General features: G+C 35.9%; 1 protein-coding gene across 19 annotated transcripts in view; it reads right to left on the reverse strand.

The window, feature by feature from the left end:
* The window catches only part of LOC131679144 (thrombospondin type-1 domain-containing protein 4-like), a 180,538-nt gene extending 155,628 nt beyond the window's left edge, over positions 1-24,910 (reverse strand). For 2 of the 19 annotated variants that reach the window (XM_058959754.1, XM_058959755.1), the window contains exon 1: positions 24,781-24,871. The gene's annotated coding sequence lies outside the window, so the exon portion shown is untranslated. Of the gene's footprint in view, positions 1-24,505; positions 24,521-24,626 lie in introns of those variants that run through there. The other 17 variants (XM_058959770.1, XM_058959768.1, XM_058959761.1 and 14 more) reach the window with 15 other exon arrangements.
* Between the last annotated feature and the right edge of the window lie 265 nt (positions 24,911-25,175).

A 25,175-nucleotide genomic window follows, 5' to 3' on the forward strand; every position in this document is an offset into this window, starting at 1 on the left:
AGCACAATAAGTAATTTGAACTCCGGATAACCGGCTATAAGGAGCACTGCTTATATTTAATAATATTCAATCACGCAACGAATTTTTTTTCGTGGTTTCTATCGTGTCAGTGCTGATTTTACTCGGCGATCGTTTGAATAAAATGCGGAATCTACAAGAAGGTTCATCAGACTCTTCCATAGGTGTCGCGGCGTTGTTGGTTTGGAAGGGAATAGGGTCTAGGATTCGCTCCATGCAAGCGATGCGACCTGTAAAGCATAGTTTATTAGGTAGTAGTTTAATTAGTTTTCGAGAACACGATCGCTCGAAAAAGAAGATCTTGTTTAATTTTTGGTTCTTTTTAAACTCTGGGTAGCCATCTACCAAGAGTATCCTATGTTTTCTAAACAAAAGCAATTTCAACTCCTCACAGCCGACCGTGGGAGTATTGCCTAGAAAAGCTAATCTTATCTGCGTAATGGGCCGGATCACTATTTACTGCGACATTATCGAATACTGAAGGGAAATACAGAGGATCGTTAACCTGATGCAGTCAAATCAAAGTCCCATTAAAGCCGGCCTCCGAACAACTATTCATTTGTACGGTATTGTCTTCTTGGCTAGATCCGTTCGCACCCTTTCATTCTACCACTATCGGCAGAAGACCGACGGGACCCAGTCGTCGCCTGTCTAAGGACCAAATGTCATCAATAGACCTAGACTCGCTGGGGACATGGGATAAAATTGAAAGCCAACCAATAAACATGACAGTAAAATACTTATTCTTCGCGCTGACATAACTGAAGGTAATTGCCAACCGGTCCTCGATCCCTCTCGCGAATTGTGAATTCTCAAGCCTTATACATGATTGAAGTCATTCCCTAAGCACATTGAATGCTCTGTGGATTAGTTAAAAAAAATAAAATAAACCCTAAGCAAACATAGAAAGTTAGTTTGCTCAGTCCAAAGAAAAGTTGGCCGACCGACGGATACGTGTTCATTTACAGTGCCATCACATCAACGAACACCCAAAATTTACATGCGACAAAATATCTGCAATCCCGAATATAAAAGAATAAAAACCTCTACTCATTTGCAATAAAATAAGAAAGCAAAAAAAACAGTCGAATATCCAAGGCAGCTTATTTTCAAAGATAGCACCGCCGATGAAATTCCCAAAAAAAAAATGATGAGGGACGCGGACGCAATTAGCTGAGCACCGACCGGCTGGTTTGTCATCTATTTTTCGGACGAAGAAATTTGGGGCGACACCTGCTAGTCGCTAGTCGCTGGTGAAACGCCAATTATTTGAATATGCCAATTTTTCTTATTGCCGTCTTTTTTCACTATTCGGATCAATTTTTTTCTCTGAAAAACCATTTTCACTATTTTTGGAATGTACACTGTGTTTCTAGATGTTTTCTGTACACTTTTATGGTCCTTGCATTGAGAATCGACGGCCCGTAATGCGAGGAAAAGATTTTTTTTCATTTGGGTTGTTAATGCGCTGAATATAACGTTATCGTTTCAACGCGATATCATTGAATCGATAATTTTTCCGTTGAATTCAACAGCGTTGATTTTGGCGTTTCATCGTTCATCGTCAACGCACTTCGACGAATGTAACGTTAACGTTAACGACAATTTTGCATTGATTTCTGTTTTGAGCACTTATAGAACCCAAAGCTATTTTTAATTTGAAAATATCTCTACTTCTATTATAGTCGATAGGCTGAACCACCTTAATGCATGGACACACCGGGCCATAATTATGTTAGATATAAAAAGCAAGGCTGCAACTTGATTTTCCTTGGCCTACCAGACTACCAAAAGGATCCAAACACGAGTACAACTAAAAGATTTCTAAAGAAATTTAGTTAAATATGCCATATCACCAATGAAATGAATAGGGGTGAGCCTTGCAAAACGAAATAATTTTATCAAATAGACCTAAACTCCTCTAAGCCATTCGTATTGTCGTCTGAAAATATCACTACTAGACCGTTCTGACTGTTTTTTTTTTTAAATTGGAAAGAAAATGCATTACATATGTGATCTGCCATAGGTACGGAATAAAACAAAGGTTTTGCTATCAACATTTTACCAGCAATCAATCCAGCTTGAGTACACTCCTAAAGCAGTAGCTTCGTCGCATTTAAACAGATTGTTGAGAATTTTGGTACCGGCCAATATTTTATTTATTTAATAATTAACTATATGAGAAATGAACAAAACTTTGGATTTCAAATTTCTGAAAAATCTTATCAGATTACCTTTGTTTGGGTCCCTTCTCATTGCTCTATCCCGGGCAATGAAAACGCCGACTCATTAGCAAAGGTGGGCGCATTAAATGGTGACATATACGAAAGACCAATCTGCTTCAAAGAATTTTTTAGTATTTGTCGTCAGAGGACGCTCAACAGTTGGCAAACCTCGTGGAGCAATGGGGAACTTGGACGATGACTACATTCGATTATCCCAAAGGTATCAACGAAGCCTTGGTTCAGGGGGATGGATGTGGGTCGGGATTTTATTCGTGTAATGTCCCGACTTATGTCCAACCAGTCTGTTCGCTTGTGACGAGGGCTATCACGACATCGAGCACGTTGTCTGGGTATGCGCCGGGTATTTGGACGCCAGGTCTCAGTTAAAGGATTCCCTTCGGGCCCGAGGTAGACCACCCAATGTCCCCTGATGTCCCTTATTTATACTTTTATAAAAACGATAAATATCCCAATTTAGCCCCTCTCTTTTTATTTTTCGTTTTTAAAAGTTTCTTCCTGCCTTGTGGAACCGATCAGCTCCAGACTGCCACTATGTAACTGCCGTCGCCCTTACCACTACGGAAACTGAAGCGAGAGCGACTCGAGGTCCAATGACTTTTGAAGGATTCCCCGCGGGCCCGAAGAATACCATCCGCCAATCCGACCTACTAGACTGAGGCGCTAATTTGTTTCGCTGATCTCCCGTTTGCCCGAAAGTTGCAAGTTTTGCTCTTCTCTCCCGGTCACCATCTACGCCTTCTCTCCCCGGTCCTTGATACAACTACTTCTACACCGATTTTGGAAATGACCAAGCATAAGTCTCCGATAAAAAAATCAAATTTGTATTCCGTATTCCTAGTTTTAAGATAGTTGTAATTTCTACCCTTGTTAAAACTATTGACAAGATGGGGGATCTTGTAAATAGAATTGTATCCCTAGTTTTAAAACACCATTTAAAACCAAATTTTTCATAAATATTTGTTCACCCTTTTGTGTACCAAACTATATTGTTAGTTTTAAGATAAGTGTAAATATTTCCTAAAAACTATTACTATTGAATTCCTTGTTTTAAAATTTTTCATAAAAAAATCTTTTGCCCCCTCTCTTGTATATAGAATCTTTTTTCTAGTCTTAAGATAGCTGTAAATTTTTTCTCTTTTATAAAAAAATATTACAACATTGTAACCTCCTAGTTTTAAGATATTCAAAATGTAAAAACAAAAGAATTTGGCACCGCCAGGCTAACGCATTTGTGCCTATCAAATAAACGAAATGAATAAAAAAAACCCACATATAAGAGATTTTTTTCTATTTTTCCTGCTATTGCCAAATACCTTTATGTTGTACCTTCAGTATGCCAAACGTATGTATGCCTAACGTCCGTATGCCTGTTGTATTTATGCCTAATGGGGTACACCCACGCGCAACCCGCAAACAGTGCACCGACGAAATGTATAGTACTTCCCAAAAAATCGAATGACCCTTGAGGTTAAAACCTTTGTGAATAAATAACAATAACATTTGAGTTTCAGGATGCTGTCCACCCATCATTGAGACATGAGAAAGTGAATATTCATCCGTTTGTAGTTTATTATAAAGAATCAAGTACGCTAAAGCCATTAAACTTTATTATAATATAAGAAGTTCTAAAATATGATACAATTGCTACGCTATGTTTTCATATTCAAATGTTATTAAATTTTTAAATTAACAAATGGATATAAAAACGATCATTTTTGTGACGTGGCAACTTCTTAACATAATTTTTTTTTTTTGCAATGGCTCTGCAAATGAAGGAAATTTTTGCCCTAGGCTAGAACATGATTCTTCTTACTATGCGAAGTTAGCCAAGAGTTGGTATAAGACAGAAAATTTTCGACACAGTCACAAAAATCACTAATTTGAATGATTTTGAGATCTGATAAAAAAATGCATGAAAATGTCTAACCAGCTCATTCAGTGGAAAAGATCCAAAAGGTTTGGCAGAGAAACTTAAATCATTGCTAAAAATTTGGTGAAAAGTATTATGCAAGATTGTGTCAGAGGAAAAGTAGGAAAAATGTAAATGAGAAAGTTTTTTAATACAATGAACAAAACACAAAAACAAAATTATAGATGAAACTGGAAATAAGCAACAAGTTTTATTATATAAACTCAATACGTGTTAGTGCTTTCTAGAGCAGTCTATTCTTTAAGCCCATTATACTCCTAGTATTACCGTTCGGATAATCTCTGGAAGATGCCACAAACAAATAACCCGCCAAGATACGGCAAATGTTTCATTGATTAGGTGTATAATTACGACAATTATATTGAGCGTCTTCTGCTGGCGGAAAAGTTATGCACGCATGTGGCTGAAGCAAGTAATGCTTGCAGCACGCAAAAGTGATAGCTTTTAAACAAAACTGGACCGGGAACCGGCACGTGACCAGCTACCAGCACGTTTGAAGATGACCGATCTCAGCAGGATGATGATGAACGATGCTTTATCGTATCACCTCTGGCAGAGACGATGACGTTCCGACGCGCTGGTAAGTGGTTGTATTATGATAGTCGAGTTGAAAAGCTTGATTTGAATATGCTGCTGCATTGCTTTCGGGCGGGTGTTTCCCGCGTAGATGGACGAGCAAATTCGATTGGCAACGGTAGTTTGTTCCTTCAATCCGCTATCATCCTGGGAAGCGGCACTCTGCCGGCAAACGCACTGTTATCTATGTTGTATACCACGATTATAAAGTGCCACTAAATGGCTGGTAGCTACAGCCATAGATGCAACTATGTTATGCTGCTATCCTACATATATAATGAAATAAGTATGACGCTTTGTTCAGCAAGCACTAATGGCTATAGCAAGGCTAGAACTAAAACGAGCGATCGGTGTGGTATGATGATAGCTGACGACTCTATCGGACTAAGGGTGGAGCGCCTAATCCGAACGACAAAAGGCAATTTAGCGTGGCTGCCGTGTTTATGTGGCTCAGCTGCCGCTGCAACTGATGCCGGAACCGACAGAAAAGGCAAATGATAATTGATTAGCATAGAAGGGATTTATTTATTTATGACTGCGCTCCGTTATTCATCAGCTTAATTGTTGTTGTTTGTTCAATAAATGGTTTGGCATAAAGCGGAACGGTGGCAGCTGATACGGCTGCTTCCGTTGGCCTGCGATCCGGAAGCTGAGCTTTATGACACTTGGGGGAGGTGCTCGTGAAATGAAATTCAAATAAAATCACCAAGGCTATATTTATGGAAGCAAAAAAAAGAGAAGCGAGAAATTTCCGGAACATATGGTGATTTACGATTGAACTGTAAATTATTCATTCGTTTGCGAACTTGATAATAAAAATACATACCCAACTGTTGACCCTTAGAGCCAATTGATTGCAAAATGTTTATTATGATGTTTTTGAATTCGACGTTCAGAGTTTCGTCACGATCATTATTTTGTATTAAACCAGGGTTGTTAAGAAATTTGTTATTCACGAAAGTTCTTAAATATTCTAGAACATTAAATTACATGACATGCGCTATCAAAAATAAACTATTAACAATTCTTGTCAACGATCTTTTGTGTGTTATATTTCAGTACAAAAATGATAAGTAAACACCCTCTATGTAATCCCGCTCTAATTCAGTATAAATAGAGACGTATTCCCGCTGATTCTGTCCTATTCATGATAATTTCGCCACAGGCAGTTGCCATAAAAGTGGCCTCCGTACCAGACCTCACCCACACCGTATGAATACTTCATGCGCCTAAGCACTTCTCGCAGTCCGGAAATCCGCTTACCACTAGATTACTTCCTATTTTTAGTTGAAATATGCATTCATCACAACTGACTGACTGTTTTCACTGACTGTTTGGTGAATGGGAGCGTGGAAAACTTCCGGCCCACGGGCGGCACAAATATTCTAAAGCTCTAACATTTGCACATCCAGCTCAGCCTCGTATTGTGGTGAGGCGCTCACCGCTTCGTAATCAAAGCAGCGGCAGACTCGAGTTGAGCACGAATTTGTTTTTTTGTTGTTGTGGGGATGTATGTGTGTGAATAACTACTACCAGTCCACGCCGAGAGGAATTATTGAAATTTCCCAGTCGTTTTATATGTAGGTAGATTATGGTGGACGAAACTAAAGTTTTTCTTACGACAATGCTCCAACCGGATTTTGAAAAGATAATCAAAATAACATATTTAAGCTTTTTCTTTCATTAAAATTTTAATCGGAGCCACTCGCACAAGTCACTTGAAAAGATAGCGACCTTTACAGCCATTTTAGCTATTTGTGGGTTTTTGACGAAAAATTTAAATAAGAATTCCCATAATTTTGCACAAAAAACATGAATTTCACATCAATATCCATGGATATGCATTATAAAGGTTCATATTGAGGTCAGAATTGCTTAATGATGGATCCTTAAAATATCCAAAAAATTGTCATTTTCGGTGAACTCTATTTTCAAATTATGAGAAAAGTACATATTTCAAAGTAACATAAAGAAAAACATCATGAAATTAATCGATTTAAAGACAAATAAATAATGGGGAATTTTCTGTGAGAATGACCATAAGAGTGGGACATGGTTATATGAAAAAAATAAAATTTTGCTCCGAGTAACTTTTTGGGTCCCATTTAGCTCCCAGAACAACTGTGAAAATTTTTAGTTCGATCGGTGAAACTATATATTTGCACTCACGGTTTAAAGTTTACATGGGATTTCGAATGGGGAAATCTACTTTTGCAAAATAATTCTTCCAAGAGTCGCCCGTTATCTCCTAAAAATAAATAGATAACTGATTTAGAATTTATAGAAAATTTGTCAGGGAAACAAAGCCTAGAAGACCATGAAACGATCTGTTTGTGGAAAAACTTATTAAGCAAAAACCGATTGATGTTCTGAAGATTGATGAAAATTTCACTTTTCATAGCATCACTGCTTCTGACGGTCGAATTATATACAAAAATTTTAATTTCCCTGAATATGGACAAAAGTAGCCTCAATTTATCCCTCAAAACTCTTGTGAAGTGGCCTAACAGTATAGATAAATGATTGAGATAAATTAAGAGAAGATCAAAACAAAATTGCTCATAATTGGAAAACCAACAGCAGTTGTGCTAGAAAAAATGAATATTTTATCAATCGTCAGCCCATCAATCGGTTTCTGCTTAATAACTTTTTTCTCAAGCGTCAGATCGTTTCGTGGTTTTCGAGTCATTGTTTCTTTGTTAAATTGCCTATAAAACCCACATAACGATTTATTTTTAGGAAGGAATGGGTGACTCTTGGAGGAAGTAATTTGCGAAAGTAATTTTCCCATGCAAAATCCCATGTAAACTTTAAACAGTGGCCGAAAAAATATAGTTTCAGGGATCGAGCTAAGAATTTGTACAGTTGTTCTAGGACCCAAATGGTACCTGAAAAGTTGCTCGGAGCTGGATTCTATTTGTTGTCCCACCCTAATGACCATATCAAACCATATTAAATGACCAAAATACACATCGATACATTTCTTATTGAGAAATTGTCAAACTCTTTTTATTTGGCATGTGATAAAAATGTTTTCTCCACTAAAGTATGATTATAGATGCCCGAAATGAACATTTATGATTCAAAGCGCTGGATATTGATGCGAAATCTATATTTTCGTTGTTTAATAATTTGTGTTTTCAGTTTAGTACATATAGTGAAAATATGGTCATTCTTGGAAGCATTTTATCTGTGTGCTGATTATTAAAAACTTGGTTAGCACGAAAAACGTTTAAATAAATAAAACTCAGTGCAATGATTACATCATTTATCCATATGCGGTAAAGAACTAAAATATTTTTAAACCATTGAAACTGCAAAATTTGTCAAATCTTCAAGTACGAGCGGTTCCGGTTGAGATTTTAATAAAAGAGAAGTTGGAATATGTTGTTTTTACTTAAAAATATTTTTAAAATCCGGTTGGGACATAACCGTAGGAGCGCCGCTTTTTTGCACCACTCTAATGTTGGTATAAGAACGCTAACTAGGTACAGCTAGCGAAAGGTGTGAAACCGTGCGCAAAGTTTATTTATGTTTTCTTTAGCTGACAGCCTAACGTGCGAAGTCCGAAATGGAAGCTATATCTTCATTTTGGTGGCATTCGCAATAGCGGAATGGTTTGATTTCCTGACTGCTGGAAGCGTTGGCGGTGGTTTTGATTGCCAGTTTTCGTGATGCTTCCTGTCATTTGATCAATTTTGTTGTGAAGGGTTGCAAAAAGGTGATGAGGCTCTCTTATCTGATGTTTACGGTGTGATGCGAAGTGCGAAGATCCGACAAAATTTGATCAACTGGGTTCCTGTTCCCGTGTCGTAGAAAGCGACGAAATCTGGATTCTCTAAGTCGAAGTGTAACTCAGTGCCAAATGGCTGAAGGGGCTAAACTATGTCGCGAGCGGAGTATGGGACTTGCCTTACTGTGTGTCTACGCAGTGAAAGTTTGTTTTCTCGTAAATCAAGGGAAACAAATGCTGGAAATGTCCCAAATTGATACCAAATTGAGCATAGGAATTTTTATTTCCTAAAAAAGATTGATTTTTGTCGTTATACATATATTGAAATATTTAATAAATAAATGAAAAATAAATAAAATTTAGGTTTAAATTGGTCGGTGTTAAGTCAGACCGGACTAAGTGACAAAATATTGATTTCGAGAAAAACGGATTCAAAGTTTTAATCGCAACATCCTCTACGTTATAATTGCAAATTATTTTCTGTCATAGTTCTTGTTTATGGTTACATATTTCAAATCTGGCAAAAGTTGAATGTAGATGAAGAAATTCTTTAGCCAGTGTTATCATTATCTCATTTTTTGATGTTTTGCGACTTAATCCGGTCTGACTTAACACCGACCAATTCTCGTGAACACTTTAACGAGTTAACCCACTGCACTGTAGAGCACGAAAAAATAGGCATATTTCAGGAATTTTTCTACACGTAATAAAGAGGTGAATCGAGATCTTGTCAAATGGGATTTATAATACTAGTTATGAAGCACAAAAATTTTTTTTTCGAATAATTTTATCACAAGATGGCGGCCGCGCAGTCTTTTTCCGTGAGCGCCTCTTTTTGGAAAGGGTCCGTGGCCGGAAATCAATCTCGCGTAATTTTTAACCTAGAGATTAAAACTAAAGTTTTTTTTCAATTCCTTATAACAATACCACCGACGTACGTAGGATTTTTTCGATGTATTGATTTTTCGCGAAATGGCGCTCTTTTTAGTAAAAAAACGATGAAAATGTCATAGAAATCGACACAAAATAGTTGATCGAAAAAAAAATTAACTAATGAAAAGATGAAATCCTCCATCTCCAAATCTTCAGCGACCTGCAGAAATCAATTTTGAATATACTGTAAAAATTTCAAAATGATCCAAAATCGTTTGTTCGAGTTATGTTTCCGTCCAGCTCAAAAAATGTGGTTTCGAATAAAATGAGGTGAAAATTTTCAATGAGCTCGGAGTATACATAAGAGAGGTTGCGGCAGAATTGAAAATTTATACATTTAAAAATGATTGTCGCCTGTGGTTGTTTGGTATATCATTTCAAGACCTCAAGGCATATTTTAGACCAGTAAAAAAACCGATTTTTTAAATTCTAGTGGTGTAACCACTTAATAGTGTTTTTAACCAAACATTCTCTTAAAGGCCGATACTATGGATATCTCAAGCAATTCCCTTACCTTTTTTCCTTTCTCATATAGAAAGGTTATGCAATCGGTCGGAATTTCGAACTTTTAACTGAGGCCCGCAGGGCCCTGTCTCTTATACCATTGGACTCAGTTCGTCGATATCGGAAAAAGTATGTATGTATCAAACAATTTCACTCATTTTTCTCAGAGACAGGTGGACCGATTTGCACAAATGAAAGCTACAACCTTCCCATCGGTCGCTATCGATTTTATATTGATCGGACTTCCGGTTCCTGAATTACGGGTTGAAGAGCATGATCACACAGCAAATTTCCATATGAATTGGTACCACCATGATGTACAAATGATGCAATACATAGTAAAAATGTGTGGACATTACTTGGATTTGCGTGTCTAGATGGTCAAGTCTTCTGTCTGTCACGTTAAAAGTTTACGCATATTTCATAAGATAAGTCTGCAAAAACGATAAAATCTGATTCTATCACAATTTCACATTATTAAGGTCACTAAGCCGCACATTTTGTCTACAGAAAGATATTTTCTATCGCGAACGGTTTTCGCTTTATTGTCATTTTGATACGTCTGTCACGCTACACAATTTTCGCTGTGAGTTTGAAGGTTGCCCGACTAAACTGAAAAAGTATGTTCCGTTGGCCCCCGAATTTGCGTGAACACAGTTTTAAGTTGAAGCTTGGAAATCAAAGAAGAGTTTGAAATATATGAAATTTTTTTTTCGATTTTATTGAGTATTCTCGATGATCTGTCACGTTACAACCAGAATCTGTCACATTACAGTTCTGTATTTTTATTGGAGCAAGGATATCGAGACAGTCGCGCACAAATCATCCTTGATCTGGGAACTGAGCATTAACGGAAAATTTCATGTTTATTTTGAAAAACAAATTGGTTTTGATGAATAAACGTGAATAACTTATGAAAAGGTCGTAGTTTCGCGAAATAACACAATGTCGAAAGAAAATCTAAAATAACTTAAAAACATTTGCATTTTGAAGGACAATTTTAATAGGCATTTTGAAATGCAAAAACATTTTAAAATACATAACTATAATTAAATTATTTAGGGTTAACGTGCCCTTATTCATCTCATTAGTCACGATGTCACACTATTTCGCTGATAACTCGGCCTACACTGATTGGATTGCGCTTAAATAGGTATCAACATTTTTGCTTTGTTCTGAAGAAGCAGATCAATAAAGATCTGGCTTGGAAAATGTAAAATACTCGCGTTAGAGCGAAGCGAAAAGTCGAGCACAACGCATCTTTATTCATCTCACCATTTGAGCTAATGCGTTGAATAGAGAAAGCAGACACTGCTCTAACTAATGTGTACAAATGGGTGGGATGAATAGAGGTGCTGAGATGAATTAGGGCGCAGTAACCCTACAGAAAAAAATTAAATTAAAATTAAAAGATTTTTGAAATATGTTTCAAATTTTTGTTATAAAATCATTTTTTTTCTCCACAACGCCATTATATTTTAAACCTTTTTTGTTTAATGAAATTTAAAACGCGTTATGTTTTTTAGCATTTGATATTTGTGAGTAACTTATTAAAAGAGCGTATTTTCACTACCCAAATAAAAAAAACGAAATATTTTGGTAAATTTTTCTTACGAGCATTTTGCTTCGAAATGATATTTAGTATTAATGGTGTATAAGAAAATAATACATATGACTGAAAAATATTAGGAAATTTAGAAGCATACCTAAAGTCGTTGTGAAAAATGTTTCTTCTATTTTTAGGCCTGCGTTAACAAAAAAATCATTTGTTAAATTATTGTATTTTTCAACTTTCTTGTTTTTTTCTTTTTGAAGAATGTCACCAAAAAGTATTCACACAGAAGAATTAATTCCCTAGAATTCGCTATCATATGCTGTACAAATTCGATTTCCGAACTACAGGTATACCTCGATTTAACATACATTTTCCGATTCAATCATGTACGTTAAATCGAATTTTATGTAAAATCAAAACACAAAAGAAATATTTGTTTTCGAATAGAATTATTTTTTTATTCATCATGCGAAATATTTACGAGGATATTACTGACTGTATCCACCTAACAGTGACATAGAAACCACATATTCACAATTAAACAATTAGATTGCTCTTCTGAACATAAACAACATATTTATTAGGGTGGGGCAAAATGATCGTTTTTTCAGCACAGCACTTTTTTGGTTCCATTTGGGGTCCCAAACAACTGTGTAGGGTTTGACCCGGCGTAGCGCATTGCGTTTGAAATTTGTATGGAAATTAGTATGGGAAAACCTACTTTTTTGCATTTTAAATTTTACAGACTACAATTTTTCCTGCAGTATACCAGCAATTAGATAGAAGTGTAGTCCAGGATATGCTGAACAACTTTGCCGAAGGATGCATGGTGCTATAATGTTTCTACAACAAGTTATAGCTGTTCAAAGTTCGATAGATCGAATTAATTGCCAAAAATCATTTTTTTTCCAACACTGCGGGTGTAGCAATGATTTTTCATATAGCATACCAAAATAACATTATATACTTTACATTTACCATATTGGTATGTTTGGATGAATTATTCAAAAGCCTTAGCTCAATTTCATGGGCGTATGTAGTTTCGCAATAGGGTGTAGTGAGGGGAGAGGGAGGGGGGGGGGGGCTTCAACATATAGAAATTCTAACTGAAATAACTGAAATCTTGTCGAGTTGAAATGTTCAGATGAATTATTTTACAACATTTGCACAATGCCCCATGCATAATAGTAACGATGACTGCGAAACTACCTACGCCCATGAAATTGAGCTAAGGCTTTTGAATAATTCATCCAAACATACCAATGTGGTAAATGTAAAGTATATGATGTTATTTTGGTATGCTATATGAAATATCATTGCTACACCCGCAGTGTTGGAAAAAAAAATGATTTTTGGCAATTAATTCGATCTATCGAATTTTGAATAGCTATAACTTGTTGTAGAGACATTCTAGCACCATGGATCCTTCGGCAAAGTTGTTCAGCATATCCTGGACTACACTTCTATCTAGTTGCTGGTATACTGCAGGAAAAATTGTAGTCTGTAAAATTGAAAATGCAAAAAAGTAGGTTTTCCCATACTAATTTCCATACAAATTTCAAACGCAATGCGCTACGCCGGGTCAAATCCAATCGACCTCAAATTTTGCCCAGTTGTTTGGGACCCCAAACGGAACCAAAAAAGTGCTGTGCTCAGTTGATTAGGTTAAGATTACGTTTTTCCATATAACAATGCCCCACCCTAATATTTATCTTAATCTTGCCAAGTATTCGCCAATTCTAACAGATATTCACTTCATAAAATTCGTCGCAAATTTTTTCAGAATTCTGGATAACTTATAAGAATAGTGTTATTAGCAGTGCAGTATTAGTTAAATTTTTAACGAGATTTTTTCTAACATCAACAATGTTGTATTAACCATTGTGTGCATGAAGAGCACAATGCCTAACTTTAGTAAGAAAATTTGTGTTTCTATTTTGTCTCATCTTTATCTTGGTAGACCAACCAGTCCGTCAGATAATCGCAGAATTCAAAAAGAGAACACAACTTGAGTTCACGAGCAAACGACTAGTCACGAAGTTTTGTAAGCACAGGAGTTCTACTTGCAGAAAAAAACAACCAAATCGAGCCATTGTAGCGATATAGTTCTCTTTGAGGAAAAAGTTAGATTAAATCATTTTGTGCACGACAGATACAATACCTCAATTTAAAAGTCGAACTCATCAGAATGAATAATACATTTTAATTACAATACAAAAATATTTAAAAAAACTTGTTTAATCCTTATGGACGACGAGGAGGTGGAATTCACTAGAATGTGGATATCACTATTATCGATCTCCAAAGTAGCCGCGTAGCATGTGATGTCTAAAGCCAAGAATTGATCCACTGATTTCCTGCTCCCACGTTGTAACAGGCGACAAAGACGGAAATCTTCTTTTCATTTGTTTGGATCTATCTCCTTTTTTATTTATTGGATCTATCTCCTAGATTTCTATTTAAACGTGCACATTTATTATGGTACTCCTGGGGGCCAAGTATCCAGAGTCTTCGATCATCTTAAGTCGTACACAAATGCCAATACAGTTTATTCGAATCCCAATCTCTACTAACGACCATTCTCTACCCGTTGCAGTTGTTGAGAGTTATATATACAGATATACAGAATACGCAGTAATATATTAGGAATATAATCACAATCAGTGTCGGACTAACCTTGCTTTTGTGTGCTTCCTCTGTTTACATTAATGGCGATTTCGCTTGAACCCGAAACTGAGTCAGGTTCTAACCCCAACTGCTGTCAGTTCATACATTTTGACAGCAGTTGGGGATAGAAACTGACTCAGTTTCGCTTCAAACAAAAATCATATAAGTAATGACCGGCACCGGTATTGATAAATAAACACCGTGAGCTTAGCAGGAGTCGTACATTGAAGGAAGTCTTCCATCATTATCGTCTATTGCATTTTTTTTGCAAGGGGAGTCGATCTATAACGATTTTTTTTTGAAAAATGTCCACATGCACTGAGAAATTCACCTGTTCAATACAGCCTGATAAAAGATATTATCGAGCTTACGTTCTTTCAAGCTCTAGTTGGATGCGTTAACATCGAGGATCTGTCATGACTTCATTACAAATTTCCAACAGTTTCGTAATAACCGCTATAGCCCCAATGCCTATTAGTGGGACTCACCGTCCGCCAATATCTCGTCACCGCTCTATACCTTTCATCACACCTTCCATAGTTTACACATAAAAACCCATAAAACTATTATCAGGAAATAACTTGAACCACAAATTCGTGTATTCATTTTGTTGTGCGGTATCAAAAAAAGAATGTTTTTGTATCTCAGAATCTTAAACATAATCTAGCGAAAAAACGAAAATAAATTATGTTTCTTTAAGCATTGGAAGTGGATCATAGAATAAAATTGATATTGATTCTTAACATTTCGTTTTAGTAACATTGACATTAAAAAAAATTAAAAAAATTTGCATGTAGGCTAAATCGAGGTAAAAATCACGTTAAATCGAAATATATTAAATCGAAGGTATGTTAAATCGAGGTATACTGTATATATTTTAAAAGTAGTGTATTCAAGATCTCGTACGCCCTTTTTAAATAGTACTCTTGAATACAAATTATTTGTTTTACAATACAAAATATTTAGTCTCACATATAGATGAAACGTAAAAAGTTTCATCAGAATCGAAGATGGTCACCATTTTTGACGTAATTGAATCAAACTTGATGCAATTGCTTTATAGCAGAAAACATCTGTCACGTCACATAAGATCAACTGTGTTTTCTAAAAAATGAATAAAACTTGAAGGTTTTCACAATGCAGTCTCAAAAAGTAGACTCAAGTAGTAAGAAAAAATGTAGGTTAGACATTGTATGCAAACTGTTGGTGTGGTCCACAAAACTTTTTCGAATTTTTGATCTGTCACGTTACAAGTTATTTCTGTTTCATTACTACACATTTAAAAATAAGCATTAATCCAAATTCATTTTAAATTTTCAAGAAATATCATCAAATTTAAATTAGACTGCGATGGAAAAATGTGGTTCCATGCAAAAAGTTGAAATATGGATTTTGTTTACCATTTTATCACCTTACGGTCTTTGAGTCATTTTCAGGTCATGCAAGAAGCATCAACAAACATTTATAAATGACAGACATGGAATTTTTATGGGCTCATAATTCATTTTGCTTAATGTAAGAGGTTATATACAAACGGAAAAAATAGTTTGACGCAAAATTTGATAAAAAAAAATTCGCCTGTTGTTGCCATTTTCGCAGCCTTGACCAGATCTGACCCATCGTAATCGATTTTTAATTGATCCGACTTTCTGTTCCGGAATAACCGGATGATGAGCACGACCACGCAGCAAATCCCGATTTCAACGTATACTGCGATGAATGTTAAAAGGTGAACTTTTCCAACAACTGCTTAGATCTGTAGTTCTAGGTCACTAACAGCCATTCAAAGTCTCTTTGGCAACATTGACCACCATGGACGGTTCCGGAAACCCCGGCGGAAGTATTCAAATTCAGAATAACCGTTACATCTCAGTGATGGCTGGACCGATTTGACCAAACTTAGTGCCAAATGAACGGTGTTACGTCCCTAGAAACTGTTTACAAATATTATTTCGATCCGACTTCTGGTTGCTGAGTTAAGGGTTGTGGGTGGTCACAGAGCAAAGTCCTACTCAAACCGATGCTGCGATAAATGCAAAAAGGATTTTTTTTGCTAAAATAGGAGCCAAACATCTAGCATTTGCCGTTCTAGGTTACTGACGGCCCACATTGACCACCGTAGACGGTTCGGGAAGTTCCCGGAAAAATGGCCATCTTTCAAAATTAAAAAAAAAACACATCAATTTCTCAGAGATGGTTGAGCCGATTTTCACGAACTTAGTCTCACGCGTAAGGTATGTTATTCCTATGTGGTTTTTTTCTGCCAAAATCGTGCGATCTATTAATTACGCCTAAATCGTTAAATTTGGATCAATGACGTCTTCGGAGGAATTTGTCGACTCTATGAGCCATTTCATATTGTGTAGTTATTTTAATGATTAATCTCCCTAAAAGTGGGATATATTTACCAACTTTCTTGCAAGCGCACATATTAAAATTATGTCTTCGTTAAAGTTGCGCCTTTGTCAACAAATTTGCTGAAAACACAAAGTCTTTATCTTTACCATCATCGACATTATTGCTGGTTGTTTGTGGATGATCCCTTTAAAACCAATTCAATAACACTGGTCGACAGCCATTTTGGTGCAGGGTTGCGATAGTAGTTTTTAGGATAAATCGGATGCGCTGAGCTCAAAAATGACCATAGTTTTTCCCGCCGTGCTCCTGTTTTTGAGATTTCTCCATAAATTTGATGTTTTTTGTAGTCAGTTTTAATTTTTTTTTCCAAATTTTTCGAATTTACAAACTGTATCAAATCTATTATTAAAAGGTGCCACAAACATCTGACAAATATTTGGATATCTGGAAAGGCATATTGAATACTGCCAAATTCGAAAAAACCATGCGTAAACAAAAAAAATGCCACTCTTTTTACGAAAATTTGACATCTTGCAAAATTCAAAATGCTGCCATTACAAAAGTTCTCAATGGATTTCGATCAACAATAGCTGTAAGCGTCTTCTTTCAGAAAAAGTTCAAGCTAAACAGACGAAAATCGGCTGAGTTCTGATCATTTTACCTAATTGAAGAAAATCTTCAAAATCAACTTTTTTTGGTATTACTACAGACACGACAAAAACTTCGGAAAATCTATTAAAAATAAATTTCTTTTTATAGACTTCGATGCTCTGCATATAAATTAAAAGTCAAAGCAGTTTTATGACCACATTTTAACATAACCTTAAAATATTTTATTTGTATTATTGATGGCATTTAAAACTGGACTCCATAAAAGTGCGATTTTTCTTATAAAAGTGTGCTTTTACATTGAATCGTTCTCATGTATGAGGCGCACTTATTCCTCGTTGGAAAATACATAAGTGCGTAATAGACACCAAGACAATTCAATGTAAAAGTGCAGTTTTATAAGCGTTTCCGCACTTTTAGTCGCACTTATTATGTGCGCAATGCGCTACAATAGACCGCATTTTTTGCACCTCACTTCATTACGATCGAAGGCGTTTGGCAGTTCAGCTCTATAGTTCTTGAAGTTTCATTTGTGATACCGTTTGAGTTTGTAGCCTGCATATTTCTTGGGATGTGCGAGAAGTAAATACGAACAGGTATTTATATTCAGTACTTTATGCCTAGCTCACCGAAACAAAATTGATTCAATGAGAAATAAGGCGTCTTCACGGAGACAGCGTAAGAATGACCCAAATCATGGGATACTGGCCGACAATGTTTCAAACAGAAATATATGCCATTCTAGAATGCACTTACGTATGTCTGACAAGAAAATAACGGTACCCAAATATCTGCATTTTCTTAGATAGTCAGGACATAGTGACGTTGCAGGGAACGAAAAAGCCGATGAGCTAGCAAGAAGAGGGTCCTCCACTAATTTTATCGGCCCAGAACCATTCTGTGGATTCTCATCGAGTGCCCTCAAAATGGGATTGAAAAAGTGGAAAATCACAGCTACGACAATCAAAGAAATTTATCTCACCCAACGAGAAAAAAAAGTCTGGAGTTGCTTAGACTAAACAAAAAGAACTATGTATCATGACAGGACTACTTACCAGACACTGTCCGAGTAAATACCATCTTAAAAAAATTGGTAAGCTTACAAACGATACATGCCGCGTCTGCGGATCTGAAAGTGAAACATCAGAGCATCTGCTCTGCGAATGCTTTGCATTGATACAACGCAGACTAAGAGTCCTCGGTAAAGAAACATTGGAGCCTTTTAATATTTGGATTGTAAATCCCAAGCAGGTAATAAATTTCATGCGAAGTGGTGTGCCTAACTGGAAAGTGTATCTCAATAATGACAATCATTCATAAATAGTGATATGTCATAGTAGAAAGTACACTTAGATTAAAGAAGAGGCATACCACAATAGATCTAAATACTGGTCGCAGTGGTTCGCTCCAACAAAAAAAAGTTTAATTTGCTATATTGATATGATATAATAAAAATGTTCATATATAAAATAAAATATATTCTGTGATCACTGGTCGTTCCTATTCCCTTTTCGAAATTACATTCGCAAACGTCATCGAACATATAATTGAGTTAGGTTATGTAAGTTGACCAAAAGTAACAAAACTATGACTTCATATTCAGATTGAGTATGTCCAAATCAATTCGCTGTCTCTTTCTAACTCTTGAACTCCGTATTTTTGTTTATAGTATAACTATTACAAAGTGAAATATTTTTAGGCTATTTTGAAATGTGATAATAAAACTACTTTATGACTTTTAATTTATATTCAAAGCATTGAAGTTTATAAAAAACATTTATTTTTAATAGGTTTTCTGAAGTTTTTGTCGTGTCTGTAGTAATATCAAAAAGCGTTGATTTTGAAGATTTTCTTCAATTAGGTAAAATGATCAGAACTCAGCCGATTTTCGTCTGTTTAGCTTGAACTTTTTCTGAAAGAAGACGCTTACAGCTATTGTTGATCGAAATCCATTGAGAACTTTTGAAATGGCAGCATTTTGAATTTTGCAAAATGTCAAATTTTCGTAAAAAAGGGGCATTTTATTTTGTTTACGCATGGTTTTTTCGAATTTCACAGTATTCAATATGCCTTTCCAGATATCCAAATATTTGTTAGGTGTTTGTAGTACCTTTTAATAATAGATTTGATACAGTTTGCAAATTCGAAAAATTTAGAAAAAAAATTTACATTGACTACAAAAAAAATCAAATTTATGGAGAAATCTCAAAAACGGGAGCACGGCGGGAAAAACTATGGTCATTTTTGAGCTCAGCGCACCCGATTTACCCTAAAAATTATCGCAACCCTGCACCAAATTTTTTTTTCTGATTTTGTAGACCAATATTATGTAACCGAATTTTCCTAAAGGGGTTATGTTTGTTGTGCTGAGTCAAAAAAATCGAACAACAAACTTTCGAATGGATTTGACGTTCATACTCAATAGCGTTTACTCAAATTCCTAACGCGACTGAGAACTAAGCACTGAAATTTCACTTCTTGATATCTCGCTACCTCTGAAATGCATGTGTGCATAGTTCAAACTTTACTTCGATATCGACTTTTTCTAAAAATGACTTCCCAGTAATATCTTTGATCTGAATTATTATCCCTAATCCTAATGCCAAAGAACAAATAAAAAACTCTCGAAACCCGCTAGGGAAAATCGTTATCATTACTGGAACTTTCTTTTTCACGAAACTTTTCGATAACCTTCCGTCACTTCCATTAAAAATTTTCAAATACTTTATAGTTTACATAATCTTATTAGGAACAGTTGTATAAGTAGCTTTTGTAATATTGTGTAGGAAAAGCTGAAAATTTATGAATTTTCTCTATCTGCAACATAAACTATCACACGAATGGGAATAGGTTCGCCGAATTTTGGAAGAAGTCGATAAAATAACCCCTTAAAAACTACATAAAAATTGGTGTATTTCGATGCAATTGAAAGAAAATATCCTCAAAAAATGGGATGTACCTATTACTGTGAATAATAAATACAGTAAAGATCTGTTTTTATCATCTCCATGGTGTATTTTAGGTTGACAAAATGGGGACATTGACTAAATCGCGACATTTTTTTCTCCATAATAAACTAAAGCTGTTAAAATATTCTTCACTTCCCTTGATGTAGTCTAATTACCATTTCTGATTTTTTAATATAATCTTCTAGCGCAAAAATTAAAAAAAATAGATATTTTAATTTTTGCATATTTGCATCTTTAAGATAAGGAAAACATGATCAAGAAAGGATTTACTCAAATTCAGCTTTGTTTGTCTGCTAGAGCCTAGCATATTTTCATATGAGGCTGATAAAATTGGGGGCTGATCAATTCGGGTCTTCAATGTATTATAATAGATAGGCAGTATTCGAAGAAGTTTCTTGTGGACGAGTGTAGAATATAGAATGGCATAATAACGAAACCGCCATATTTGAAGTTTGAAAATTATGGAGAATCAGTTTTTCAAAAAATTGTAACAGAGTTCCTGTCTTTGGCGAATTTTTTGAGACTTTCATTTAAAACAACTATATTGTTGGCATGAATACTACGTATATGGATTATATCGAGTTATAAAATTATATTTATCGAGTTATAAAATTATATTATGTGGTTTTCTCGTTTTTTTTTTTCATTTTTAGCAAATGTTGAAAGTTATGCAATTTTTCGGTGAGCAGTTCTAAGTTTCATAGACATTAAATCAATTCGAATTTCGCTTCCTGTTGAAAAAAGACCCTAATCCATATTACAGTACACCCCTTCAAAACTGAACTCAATATGATAGGAAATTATGATTATGATTGATTTCAGAACTCTGGAATGAGTTTCTATTGGAATGTTTTTAGGCAAGTATTTGATATTGATGTTATTAAACAACTGTGAGATCAAGACCAATAGATCAGTTACAGATCAACACCGCATTCCCACAATTTTTCAAAGTTCCTGAATTAAATCAGTCAGCATCAATGAATTTTTAACTTCTATCCAATTTTTTTGGGTGAGGGGGGGGGGGGGGGTGTTTAAACCCCAAAGCATCCTCTTGACTACACCACTGCTTGGAGTTATTCATTTCGCTTTTCATTTTCCGAGATATGTTTCAGATCGATCCGATGGTTATAAGTCAGAACGTTCGAGAAAATGAAAATTTTTGCACCGATAAGTGATCGAATTCTATCTAGACAACTTGGAATTGTTCGGTGGTTATTCTAGCGGTTATAGATTGAAAAATGAAATGAAATTCGTTTTATCAAACTAATATTTGGCTCATTTAAATGGATTATTACTATATTGAACAATAAATAGGCGACAAAGGGTAATCCACAAACAAGCCATAACTTTTAAAGTATTCGAAATATGTATTTGATGTTTTCAGTAAAGTTATTCGCAAAAGTAAGAGCTACAAATTTGCTGAAGTCATTATTTCAATACAATCAGTTCCAAGAAAATTTATGAAAATATCGCACCCTTAGGGGGATTAATCAGTAAAATCACAATACTAAAAAAAGCTTATTGTATGCTTTAAATTCTTCGAAGATACTATTGACCTAAACATAACCGTATTGGCGCTATTAATACATTGAATGAATTTGTTCTTATTTCTGGCTATGGGAAATGATATAAATCTTTCGTCCGCATGTAATGTTAAATATCTCCTTCGATAAAAATGCATTGATTGAAGAATTTATATATGTTATTAACGGAGCATTTGCAATAATTCGTTTGTATTTCTATTTTATGGGCCATTTTTCCGCTTTTCCATTAAATTGGTTTAACCTTTGAGATTTCTTACACTGATATTGTCCTATGCTAATTTGAGCGATTCTGTGAGTCCTGCCACTATCCCATGTAGTGTGTGTTATCAAAAACATCGCCAAGCATCAAGTTCTAAATGTTCTCAATCGATATAATACCCGAAGAAAGCGATAAGGGTTATAAGAAGTATATAATCACACTGTTAAATGGATTAAAAGCGTTTTTTGTAAAATGTTTTTTTCATGACAAAAACCATTTCACAGTATTTTAGAAACTTGTCGCAATTGATAAAAATGATTTCAGCAAAAATTGAATGATTTACTTTGATGCAGGATCGATTTTTAGAAATATGCGGCATCTCTCCCCAAATTACCCTATTTCATCTCGATGCACTATAACCGAAGATATTTGGACTTTACTAAACGTATATTTTATTTTCAATGTGAAATTCATTTGTTTACTTTAATTCGAAAACTATTCTACTGTAAAATTTTCGGATTCAGTATACGATTTTGCCTTAAAATTAACAACCAGCTAATTGAGTTCAGAAATGCTGTAAACTAGTGTCATAATTTACATTCTTATTTAACTTTTGTTTTCTCTATTCGTACGAGGGACTCTAGGGAACTTGAAAAAGGTTTGAAGTATGAAGTTGGTCTTTCAAAGATGTTATTTCAAAGCTAAGTGTATTTTTCTTATTATTCATATATGTATTATAGTCGATATACTAAAGTATTTTGTTCTGAATAAATTAACTAGAGTCGAGATCATTGAATTACTCATCCATCAAACATCAATAATTCACGTCGCGAACAGAAACGCCAAGGTTATGAATATGGACATTTTCTTGAACACTTTGTAATACTCGTTTATTCCGCTCTAGACCAGTTTAAAGGGGAAATTAAGATCATTACAGAAGCGAGGTAAATGCAAAACATATTCTGTCCCACCAATCTTAACGTGTTACAAAAGATTCACAAATTGAGATACTAGATGACATGACACTGCGATCGAATAACCTTTCATACCCGCCCACCGATCTTCGTTTACCATGGAGTGCGTGTCGTCCGCATGGACCAGCTCAGCCATTATGCAAACTATCCTTCTGACCGTACCGGTTCTGAATTGACTAACTGTTCCATAGCTGTTTTGAAGAAAAAAAGTTATCACTCTTACTTGTTTTTGTTACCAAATCTTATCGAAACCAAAAGTTGTATCTGTTTAAAAAGTTGTTTATAAACAACATGGGCATGAAGTGGCTAACCGCCTTTTATAATGATGGAGATTTATTTTTGCAGACTATTTCGAGTAAGGTCTTATTCTGAAGGATCTCAGTCCGATATTTACACTTGATGTTTATATCCGAATTTTACATTCCATTGAAGTGGGTTTCATGAAGCATTCTGTTGTTGCGACTTTTACTGCCAGTCGCTCCTTTCTAATGCAACTTTTATTAAATAATAAAGTGAAAAAATGGTGAAATCAATGTACTAACTAAAGCAAACATCCACATCACCAAGGAATTGTGTTAATTCAAAACTCGAATGAAGCATCATTTGAGCATAGAAATGGAACAGTAAATTCGTTCACATTGTGAGATAACATTGTTTGCGGTATTGTTTCCGAAAAGTTCTGTATAAACATTTGAAACAGGTTGTTCACGAGCGCACACACCGAGCAAGTATTACCGCAAATATTAACAATAATACGCAATTTGAAAGCAGCTCCTATTCCGCCATAATTTTCAATTTATGCAAAGAACCGCCGCAGAATAATAGGCAAAACACGAGAGACCGATTATTTATGACTTCGCGAAGTTAATAAATAACTGCCGAATTCATATAACCATCCCCGGCGGCGCGCTCACCGGTTTCAAGCGTCCACACCCAAAAATAGCACTATCACCCCAAGACTCAAGTCAGCAAAAAAAAGAACGACGCATCACTAACGAAGAAACATTGTCTTCTAACGCAACGAGAAAAGTACCATGTGGGATATATCGAAAATCCCGGGCGACTTGGCTGATAAATTGTGATATGAACGAAAGGTGAAGTTAGAGATACATATAGGCTCATGGCGGTCATGATCTTGCTTCCTCGATGACGATAATCACAACGATGATGATACTATTGTTGTTACTCCTATCACACTGCGATAGTTATCTCTGGAATGAATTTTCCGTTCTATCTCACTGAGTTGCAACATCGCCTTCGTATGCCAGCGGCGACAGCAGAAAACAACAGGCACTGATATGGTATACTCTCTTAACTTCTTTGTTTACACTGGGTTTATGTGGCTGTTCCATGGATTGCACCATTTGCATACAGCAATGCGTCTCCATCTCGGCTGGTGACTGGAGCAACCAACGTGCAGCGTCTTTTAATCCCTCGGTTGCATCACAAATCGGTGCATAATTCATGAACATGTGTGGCACCGAAAATAAAATCCAACACCCCCTTAACACCAAACCAATCTTATCTCGTCGTAAATTAGAACCCCTATTCCACACCACCTCCACTGCCACAGGTCATCTAGAACAAATGAACGGGTGGTTGGATTACACAAGGGATTGTTACATTCACTACACTGAACATTACACCGAATTATTTGCACATCTGCATGCGGGTCCACGAAATCACATACATCGGATCTCCGGTAATTCGTTTGAAGCAATAAACAAACACGGTTTGGCATACAAGGTGATTCTAACTTGTCTCTTTGTATCGTCAAACCGCGTTTCCGCACATTTGCCCGCCACACATACACCTACACACTCCCGACGCAATAATGACGAGCTAAGGTCCTGGGAAATCCTAAAGTACACACAGCATCCCGTTTCCGCACCTGTGAGATTTCACACAGGATCACTTCCAATTCGTTGGAAACGGCAACGAGGCAAAAACCCGTGAAATACCAACCACTACTGTTGACTAAAGCCAGACCCAGCGCTAGGAAATCCTGTCCACTCGGGATACCGATCTGAACTGAACTGAGTCGAACCGAATCTAGATAAAGACTGGAACTGGAAAGCACCAGCGAAGCACGTTTTCCTCCGTCGTCACACCGCCGCTCGGTCAGGCAGGAGCAGAATGGGAGAGATTTTCCGCCACCTTTGCGTCTAGCTAGGCTGTTCTGAGCTCTCTCGCGCTATTTCTCTGCACAGTCGCTGCCGCTTCAGTCGGTTCGGTAGGATGTTCGTGCTTCGGCTGAAGGTAAGTACTCTACCTGACACTTGACTCTGTTCTGCAACTACACCATCCACTGCCGCACAGTAACGAACGGTAGGCAACAGTGATAGCGGATGGTGCGGGAT

Source organism: Topomyia yanbarensis, chromosome 2 (assembly GCF_030247195.1).
Source record: "Topomyia yanbarensis strain Yona2022 chromosome 2, ASM3024719v1, whole genome shotgun sequence".
Taxonomy (NCBI): domain Eukaryota; kingdom Metazoa; phylum Arthropoda; class Insecta; order Diptera; family Culicidae; genus Topomyia; species Topomyia yanbarensis.